A 10,163-nucleotide genomic window follows, 5' to 3' on the forward strand; every position below is an offset into this window, starting at 1 on the left:
AGGTCTAAAATCCTATTTGGTTGAACAAGTGGAGTGATCGGCTCTCCTTTGTTCCAAAATCCGAATTCTGTTTAAAAAAGAGGAAAGGTCTGGCCATGAGGAGAAAGTAAAAGTGGCGACTTCCCCTTTCTGCCCGGAGCGGCTTTCTCCCCTGCTTTCCTCGAAGCTTAAAATTTGACAAAGTCCAATTCGAAGACTCTGGAAATTCATTTTAGTAGATTCTGGTTCAATCTCAAAAATAATGCAAAATCCATCTTCGTTCTTTTACTCCGGGCAGCGTCACGGCCATCGCCCTGACTAGGAAGAAGTGTGCCCGCTCTGTGTCCGGGCAACCTATTTATAGGCTTCTGGCATTACCTCATTGGATTTACATCATCCCGCACGTCAGGTGGCCTTCCTGGAAGTTTCTGGAAGTTTTGAGAATGTTCCTTAGCTGATGCCTGTCCAGGCCAGCTAGAAACCACTGGTTGTCTTGGCAACCTTGCTTCAAGCAGCAATCACCGGAAACAGATGTTTCCTGTTTTGCTCGTTCTTTACTTTTAGTATTAGCCCTTAAGTCTCCTCTCAACTTAATGCATTCAGGTATGGATGGAACACTATGGAAGTTTATCTGTGCCATCGGATTTTGAATTCGAATTTGTAGCACTGAATTTTTTTACATCCAATTTTTAACACTGAATTTTTTTTTGCGTCTAAATCAGACTTTGAATTTTAAAAGCCATCGAATTTCTAGCACTGAATTTTTTTTTCCTAAGACATTTTTTTCAATGTCTCAAAAAATTCAGTGTAAAAAAATTCAATGTCTTAAAAAATTCAGTGTAAAAAAATTCGACATCTCAGAAAATTCAATGTAAAAAAATTCAATGTCTAAAAAAATTCAGTGTCAAAAAATTCGATGTCTCCAAAAATTCAGTGTAAAAATATTCAGCGCGGACATCCGGGGTAACCAAGGGAGAAGTAATCGATCCCTGTATCAAATCATCCAACGTTCAGCCAATCAAGTTAAGCTCCATTGGTCATGTGACGCTCCGGTGCAAAGGCGCGCCCCGGTCAGAGCTCAGGATGGCCCAAAACGCAGAATAATAACGCTTCGGTGAGTGTACTCTTTATTTACCTTTTGTGTTCGTAAAAGTCAGTATTTTATTTACAGAATTACAGATTACAGATTTATTTATTAACAGAATTTGTTGAACAATATCTACACAGGGAACTTTTAATAAAGTGGCGTTCCTTAAAAGTTTGCTAGGTGCAAAGGTGCGCCCCGGTCAGAGCTCAGGATGGCCCAAAACACGAATAATAACGCTTCGGTGAGTGTACTCTTTATTTACCTTTTGTGTTCGTAAAAGTCAGTATTTTATTTACAGAATTACAGAATACATTTTCAGATGAGCATTTTTCATATGAAAATAAATAATCTCAGCTCTGAACTCACTCCGATACTCATGAGATGTTAACTTACTTGAGACAATAAAAAGAGAACATAAAAGTGTTAACAAATCCATGCTTAGTTTGAATTTTCCATAAAATGTGCTCACACAGTGATTTTGTTTTTCTCTCCTAGGAACTCCTGCTTAATCATCTTTTAGAAAGACTTTGCTCTCGATTGGAGCATATTCTGGGACGCATGCCTCTTGATCTGGACTTAGAGTTCACTTGCACACAAGAACTTGTTATTAAATGCTGTATCCAGTCAAGTAACTGTTTGTCCAGCTATTCTAGACTCACTGACACAGCTACACAGTCTTATCAATCTGGAAAAAGACAAAAGGGAGCAACACATTGCAGGTGTGCAGTTTGAGCAAGGACCGGCTGGGCGACAAAGAATGGTCATATCCCCAGAGTACCTTAGCAAACCTTTGGAACTTAATCTGTCTGTTCCATGTATAGCTAAACTTTTGGGGATGTCCAGGCGCACAGTATACAGACGCATGGCTGAGTCTGATCTCTCAGTTAAGGCATTATACAGCACTATGACTGATGAAGAGTTAGATCAGTGTGTAAGAGAGATTAAGTCGAGGCAGCCTCACTCTGGATATCGGATGGTGAAGGCCCTTCTGCGAGCCAGAGGACTGAGGGTGCAGTATAACCGCGTCAGAGCCTCCATGCACCGTGTTGACACCACTGGTGTCATAAGCCGCATGGTCCACGTAGGATGTATCGCTCGACGGACCTACTCAGTTCCAGGACCCCAGTCTTTGATGCACATAGATACAAACCATAAATTAATTCGGTAAATTCTTATCAAGCAATGTTTTTGGCAAAATGCATACATTCAAAGTGTGTTTGTAAAGTATTTGGTAGTTATCAGTATGCTCCATAACACATTTCTTATACTGCTGCTTTCATGTTACTGTATATATATTATTATATATATTATATATTTTAACATCCAATCTTGTCTTACAAGGCTACAGGCCAAATGTCTCACACAAGACCAAATCCTGTATGGCAACTGTAAATACAGGCCAGGATGTCACATTTAAAAGATGTGTAATCCTTGTAATGCCCTGGGATGCGCAGGGTCTCAAAGCAAGTGGAGGCTGTGGGGTATCTATGTATGTAGGAAAACAGAAATAACAAGATTGAAAACAGTTAACCTCAGGGCTGAAATTTCCTGCTCCCTCTTCAGGAAAAAGCAAAGCCACTGTGTCTGGTCTTTGGGTCAACAGTCTCCAAATTGGCGTTTCTTTAAGACCTCGTCTCAGCTGCCTAATTTGCCTTGTGACACGTCCTATTACCTGTTAATATTAATAAGACAGAGAGGATAGAACACAAGATTCTTCATCTAAAAGCTTGAAGAGTAACATAGAAAAAGAATAATTCCATTTTAATACATTTATTATGCTTCAATCCTCTAGTGAATGTGGAAATAATACTTTTCTCTTGCAGACTGATACAATTCCTTGTATTTGCAGTATTACAGACCACCCACTATCTTTTATGTTTCAGAGAAAATAACTTGGTACAACTTGGTAAAGTAAATCACCTAGTACTAGTTTGCTGTTAAACAAACGGTGAGTCAGATATTTCTTGCCAGCCACATCATAACATCGGAACAGAGTAGTAAAGAGCGCAGTACCGAGCGCCATGTTACCATGGTAACCATGCTAACATAACGCTAGCTCATAGCTAGCAAACTTTTAAGGAACACCACTTCATTAAAAGTTCCCTGTGTAGACATTGTTCAACAAATTCTGTTAAGGTGTCCGGTAAATAAAATACTGACTTTTACGAACACAAAAGGTAAATAAAGAGTACACTCACCGAAGCGTTATTATTTGTGTTTTGGGCCATCCTGAGCTCTGACCGGAGCTCACCTTTGAACTTCACGACGTTCCTGTTTCGACGTCACATGACCAATGGAGCGTAACTTGATTGGCTGAACGTTGGATGATTTGATACAGGGATCGATTACTTCTCCCTTGGTTACCCCGGATGTCCGCGCTGAATATTTTTACACTGAATTTTTGGAGACATCGAATTTTTTTACACTGATTTTTTTTAGACATTGAATTTTTTTACATTGAATTTTTTGAGATGTCGAATTTTTTTACACTGAATTTTTTAAGACATTGAATTTTTTTACACTGAATTTTTTGAGACATTGAAAAAAATGTCTTAGGAAAAAAAAAATTCAGTGCTAGAAATTCGATGGCTTTTAAAATTCAAAGTCTGATTGAGATGCAAAAAAAAATTCAGTGTTAAAAATTGGATGTAAAAAAATTCAGTGCTACAAATTCGAATTCAAAATCCGATGGCACAGATAAACTTCCATAGAACACCAATGTTAAATACAGGTTGGACAAAACATTACAACATGAATCACATATATCTTGTCTAATAAAGATCAATCTCAACACATAATAGTACTTAACGCAATAATGGGTTCTTCCAACCTAAACACATATATTGATATTGCTCAAGCTGTTGCATCTTAAATTTATGACATAGCAAATTCATATTCCAAAATTGTGCGTGGCTACGTGTTTGAACAGTGTCCTCCCAATTGCTAACTATTTGATTTATTAGATTTGTTAATTTCCATCAGGTCACCCCTATGTGAAGCTTTAACACCATCTCCTGGTGAAATTTTGAACTACTACATGTTTTGGGATAGCCAATGTGCCTGGGCCAAATTCACTACCTAATTTTACACCATCTCGTACCACCATGTCACTTGACATATTTAATGAGAATCACTGATAGTAGTCTTTTGGTGAAATAATTTTTTAATGCTGGTAATGAATGCATTTGTTTTCAAAAGGCTTTTTTTGAATATCCATGCTTTACTACCTACTAAAAGTACAAACCTTTTATGCAATGACTTTTACATGTCATTTCTATTACTTCACACAAACACTACATCCATCTGCTCCTGGTTAGGCCCCCCGGTTTAAACTTAGAACCAAATTCGGCCCGCCAGTCAAAAAGTTTGCCCACCCCTGGTATAGGCAATTATCTCATGTTCATCCCCTTCACTAGGTGGAGCCCAACACACTGTAACATGAGTTGAGTCGGCTAGTAAGTAAAGAAGAGCATGCAAGATGTAGGCTACGCACATTCTGTTAGTGCTCTCGTGCATTTGTGTTATTTTGTTAGTAAGTACATTTATTAGACTACACGTGTTCGTTTACGACACAACACATACGTCGTTAATATTGTAAAATGTACACAGGACAGCGCGGCAAGACATGATTGTGGTAGGAAACTTTTTGGGTCTCGTTGGCAACAAATTGAATAGGCTCCGTTATTTCGGGTAAGTCATCATACTTATAATACTATAGCACCGCTGTTTAGTGGTGCTTTCCATACTTAGTTTACGGCTCTCTATCTTTCTCTTTCTCACACTCTCGGCTAGGTAGTTTTTGTTAACAAGATGAAACTTCACAAGACATAATATAGCATAAGTTGCTAGGTAACAGACACTAAACTCGATCATAGATGTTTAGATCGCTTATTTAGGATTCCTAACTCACTAAGATTTCTAAAATTAGATTTAGATTTCTAAAGATAAAATAAGATTCCTAAACGGAGTCAGGATTTGCTTCCTGTTATACCAAACTGGAAAAAATCGTATCGACTCATCCTATCTTAAGTGTAAAACGTACGCCCCCTGAATCTCAGTATTACAACCTCAATTCCATGCATTCGTTTCCTTAATTTCTTTATCCTCACGACAGTCGCAGGCGTACTGGAGATTATCGCAGCAGTCTTTGGGCGGTAGGTGTGGTACACCCTGAACTGGTTGCTAGCCAATTGCAGGGCACACATAGACAAACAACCATTCACACACACCATCACACCTACGGAAGATTTAGAGTCAATTGGCCAACCATGCATGTTTTTGAAATGTAGCGAAAAACCGGAGTAGCCAGAGGAAACCCACACAGGTATGGAGAACATGCAAACTCCACAGAGAAAGGCCAGAGCTGGAATCGACCCCTGCACCTCTTGATTGTGAGGCGGCTGTGCCAACCAGTGCTGCCTGGAGATGTAATTCAAAATCTTACTGAAAGAGAAGGGCCTGGTAATATACGTGCAAACTGGGAAAATGTCAGGTCTAAATACCATCAGACATTTAACCACACGCTGGAAGGAAGAGGAGAAAAGAACCAGAACAGGTTTACTCGCGAGGAGAACGATAGAGAGAGGAAACACGGTTACAATCTCCATCAATTCTGAGTTCTCCCTCCACGTGCTCCTCTATTTAATGTTTTGGTTGCCCTGGTTACAGAGGCGTTGCTACACCAAAGGGAGGGAAGATTGTGTCTGTAGCAACGTTTATTAGCTAAGGAATGTAGTGTGGTGTGAACTAGCACTTCATTGTCGGCCCGTGACCCCCGCAGAGTTTGTCCATCTGTTCTTCTCCAGTTGTTGGCCGAGAAGTCCGTGAGTGAGAACAGATAACTTCAATTGCCGCTTTCCTGTGGGACAATGCAACTAAACCTTGGCTAGACTTTATCTACTTAGCAAATTAACACTCAATAACGATAAGTAACTTGTCCTAAACACTAAAACAAATGTAGTGTGGTGTGAATTGGCACTTCATTGTCGGCCCGTGACCCCCGCAGAGTTTGTCTATCTGTTCTTCTCCAGTTGTTGGCTGATTAGTCCGCGAGTGAGATCAGATAACTTCAATTGCCGCTTTCCTGTGGAACAATGCCACTACCTTGGCTAGACTTTATCTACTTAGTAAATTAACACGCAATAACAATGAGTGACTTGTCCTAAACACTTGAACAAACATTGAGTAAATATGGGATAACTTGTACGCAACCACTTCAAACTGTGTTTAACACTTAATAAAGAAAAACAGTTCTGATCAACAACAATCTATGAACCGAACCTACAGTTAACTAAAAGGAATGAAGTTTCTTTCGACCAAATAAGAACATTTCGCCTATGCAAATAAACTCTGCTCATTGTTAGTGAAGGCCTCTTACAGGAACAAAAACACACAGATAACATAAGGACAGGAAGGATACATATGGCTGACAGGGATCAAAAGACATCCCCGTCACTAAAGAGAAAGAACCTAGATAAAAGGAAAGCCATAAAGTCGTAAATGACAAGGCTTTACTTAAATTATTCCAACAGAAAACAAAGAAAATATTGTCAAACAAAGAGAGGAAAAGACAGTCCAGTAAATCTTGTGAAACCACTACATGGGAAGGGACAAGTGTTCTCCACAGACACTTATTAGGAATTAGGAAAACCTAGTCTTGTCCTGAAAGCATGGCTTTCATATTTTCTCTTTATCACTCAAGTCAAACAAGGGAGTGTTTATTTTTAGTTTAGTGCAAGCAATTAGATTTTTTTTCTGAAGAGGGGTTCGATGAATGCACAAATTAAACTGGTGGGGTTCGGTACCTCCAACAAGGTTAAGAACCACTGGTGTACAACAATCTTGTTACAAAGTACCGTATTTTCCGCTCTATTAGGCGCACCGGATTATAAGGGGCACCTTCAATGAACGGCCCATTTTAAAAGTTTGTCCATATATAAGGCGCACCGGATTATAAGGCGCATAAAATAGAAGCTATACTGCAACAAACTGAGGTTGACGAGGGTTGCGGTATGCATCTACTAGCCAATAACCAGCGAGCCCTCTGTAAACAATCGCGTTTCTCAAACGATCTCCTATAAAATGATCGGAACTGACTAAAGTTCGATCTAACGCATTGGTACTACTTACCTATGTTTCCCTTCCATATCGATCCGTAGATTTACTCGAAACATTAACAGACAGCCTATTTTGACATGAAATAGCCTGGCGCGTATAGCAGCTATTGTTAGAAAAATGTATATATATATATGTTATCATGCGTTCTCTAATCAATGCTTTACCCCAATAGTACTGCAAGAGATGCTTGCTGTTTGGCCTTGCTGTTTTTATGATGTACCACAGAAGAGAGATTACAGCTGGGTCAGTGTTGGAATAATTTAAGTAAAGCCTTGTCATTTACGAGTTTATGGCTTTCCTTTTATCTAGGCTCTCTTTAGTGACAGGGAAGTCTTTTGATCCCTGTCAGCCATATGTGTCCTTCCTGTCCTTATGTTATCTGTGTGTTTTTGTTCCTGTAAGAGGCCTTCACTAACAATGAGCAGAGCTTATTTGCATAGGCGAAATGTTCTTATTTGGTTGAAAGAAACTCCATTCCTTTTAGTTAACTGTAGGTTTGGTTCATAGATTGTTGTTGATCAGAACTGTTTTTCTTTATTAAGTGTTAAACACAGTTTGAAGTGGTTGCGTACAAGTTATCCCATATTTACTCAAGTCTTGTTCAAATGTTTAGGACAAGTCACTCTTGTTATTGCGTGTTAATTTACTAAGTAGATAAAGTCTAGCAAAGGTCTAGTTGCATTGTTCCACAGGAAAGCGGCAATGGAAGTTATCTGATCTCATTCGCGGACGACTCGGCCAACAACTGGAGAAGAACAGATGGACAAACTCTGCGGGGTTCACGGGCCGACAATGAAGTGCTAATTTACACCACACTACATTCTTTTGCTAATCAGCGTTGCTACAGACACAATCTTCCCTCCCTTTAGTGTAGCAACGCCTCTGTAACCAGGGCAACCAAAACATTAAATAGAGGAGCACGTGGAGGGAGAACTCAGAATTGATGGAGATTGTAACCGAGTTTCCTCTCTCTATCGTTCTCCTCGCGAGAAAAGACTTAATATTCTGTCTCACTTGTGGTTTGTTTGCTGTTGCTCTTCTCTTAATAGTTATTCAGTCATTGAAATAAACCTGACAGAAATTGGGGGCTCGTTCCGGGACCTCAACACGCCCTGAACGGTTCCAGCGGGCTCTTCGACGCAGGCGAAAATCCTCGGCCGAGGTAAACAAAAGCCCTTTGACGGGACTGTCTCGATCAGTCCGGCTGGACACCGGGAGGGTTGACGAGATCTTCCGAGGAAGAGAATCAGCAGACCGTGAGTAGGAATATTAATTCTACTAAATAGAAATGGTTAAATTCCGCAGGGGCGGATGTGGAGCCCCCTAGCTTTCAAGCTAGTTAAATTCTGTAGCAGGAGGGGCGGACTCCTCTGTTATTAAAAAAAACAAAACAAAAAAACCTTGAGAATTCTAGACCCTATCAAGTACAATTAGTAACAGTTAAATTCTGCAGGGGCGGATGTGGAGCCCCCTAGCTTTTAAGCTAGTTAAATTCCGCAGCAGGAGGGGCGGACTCCTCTGTTATTAAAAAAAATAAAAAATAAAATCGCGCGTGGTATGCTTGTGTACGGTTTGACTGAGAGTGATCTCATTTGAGCGCTCCTCTATATAAACACACAGGATTGTAAACGGTGGCTTTGTGTGGGTGCAGAGGTAACAACTCTCCGCTCCCTTTTGGGGGAGGTGAAAGGAGACTTACCACACATTGAACTTTTAACCACTGTCCTGTGAATAAAGTTGGTTTTAGGACACTGTAGGTGCCATCCAAATTACCAACTCCAAAATTTAGAAAAATAAACCATGGGAAACTTAAATAGTAAGCGAAAGTCCCTACCCCGACATGAACTAAAATGCAAGGATTGGAAATTAATGGAATGGGTCGACCCAGAAAATGTAAAATATCTTGACAAATGGATAACCGATTACAACTTTGATGGCCAGCTGAGCTCAAAATCATTAAACGACCTAAAGCAATCAATTAAAGCCAAGTGTGGCGCGAATAAAAAGAATAAAGACGGGTATCATTTAATAGTACAATGGGAATTGGAAACTGAAAAGAAAATGTGGACAACTGAAAGAAAAATTGAAGAATAAGGGAAGTGAAGAAAAATCCAAAGAGAGCTTGTTGTTGCATAGGCAGGAAGATGATGAAACGACATCAGCGCGGCCTCGCTTGAGGGCCGTAGCTGAGGGTGTGATAAATGAAGAAGAAAAGGATGATCAAATTACAAAGAAAGGCGTTGTGGGACGCCAAAGCGAACCATCCTTTCCGACTTTGTACCCCAAATTGTCATTTTGGTGATCCTCCAAAATATAGTGATTCTGCTCATGCCATGGTGACGCGGAGCCGCGTGAAGTCAGAAGCTCCCTCTCCCTCAGCCCCCGCGGCGAGCTGCGGCCCAGGCTACATGGGAGCGGAAGTAGTAGCTGACGCTTACCCAATGATTCAAGTAGCAAATCCTCATGATGACGGGGGCCCCACAATTTTAGTATACAGAACATGGACACAAGCTGATGTAAAATCAGCTACAGAAGGAATAGCATTGCCTTCTGAAGACGTTGAACAATACTGCACCGACATAATACAACTCATTGCTTCCTATAACTTGAGAGGTGATGAGGTGCAGCAGGTTTTTATGGCAACCTTGACCAAAGATTGGGCCAGTGTCAAGGGCGGGTGGAATCCTTTTGATGACCAAGGCCGTCCATTAGAATATAATGGGGTGCCATTGAAAACTCAAATTGACCAACTATTGGGTAGGATAAAAATAAAATTTCAACGTAGAGCAAATTATACAGATATTAGCCAAACCAAACAAAAAGAGTATGAGTTGTTTGAAGATTATAGACACAGATTGGAGAAGGTGTTCAAAGCCAATAGTGGTTTGGAGCCTGGTACTGATGTCTATAACCAACAACTCAAAAATGCTCTACATGCAAATTCACGACCGGCAATCCAAAGCTGGGTTGCTAAACACAT

The 10,163-nt window shown here is 40.3% G+C and overlaps 2 long non-coding RNA genes across 2 annotated transcripts; one reads left to right on the top strand and one right to left on the bottom strand.

Moving 5' to 3' along the window:
* Window positions 1-1,019: 1,019 nt before the first annotated feature.
* LOC133154766 (uncharacterized) lies at window positions 1,020-3,268 on the top strand. The gene is made up of 3 exons (XR_009714527.1): window positions 1,020-1,093; window positions 1,239-1,307; window positions 1,562-3,268. It is a non-coding gene; the product is annotated as an uncharacterized LOC133154766 (long non-coding RNA).
* Window positions 1,121-5,665, bottom strand: LOC133154765 (uncharacterized). Its single transcript, XR_009714526.1, has 3 exons — window positions 3,265-5,665; window positions 2,598-2,738; window positions 1,121-2,193 (listed from the first exon to the last, which is right to left on the bottom strand). It is a non-coding gene; the product is annotated as an uncharacterized LOC133154765 (long non-coding RNA).
* Between the last annotated feature and the right edge of the window lie 4,498 nt (window positions 5,666-10,163).

This window comes from Syngnathus typhle, linkage group LG5 (assembly GCF_033458585.1).
Source record: "Syngnathus typhle isolate RoL2023-S1 ecotype Sweden linkage group LG5, RoL_Styp_1.0, whole genome shotgun sequence".
NCBI classification, from domain to species: Eukaryota; Metazoa; Chordata; class Actinopteri; order Syngnathiformes; family Syngnathidae; genus Syngnathus; species Syngnathus typhle.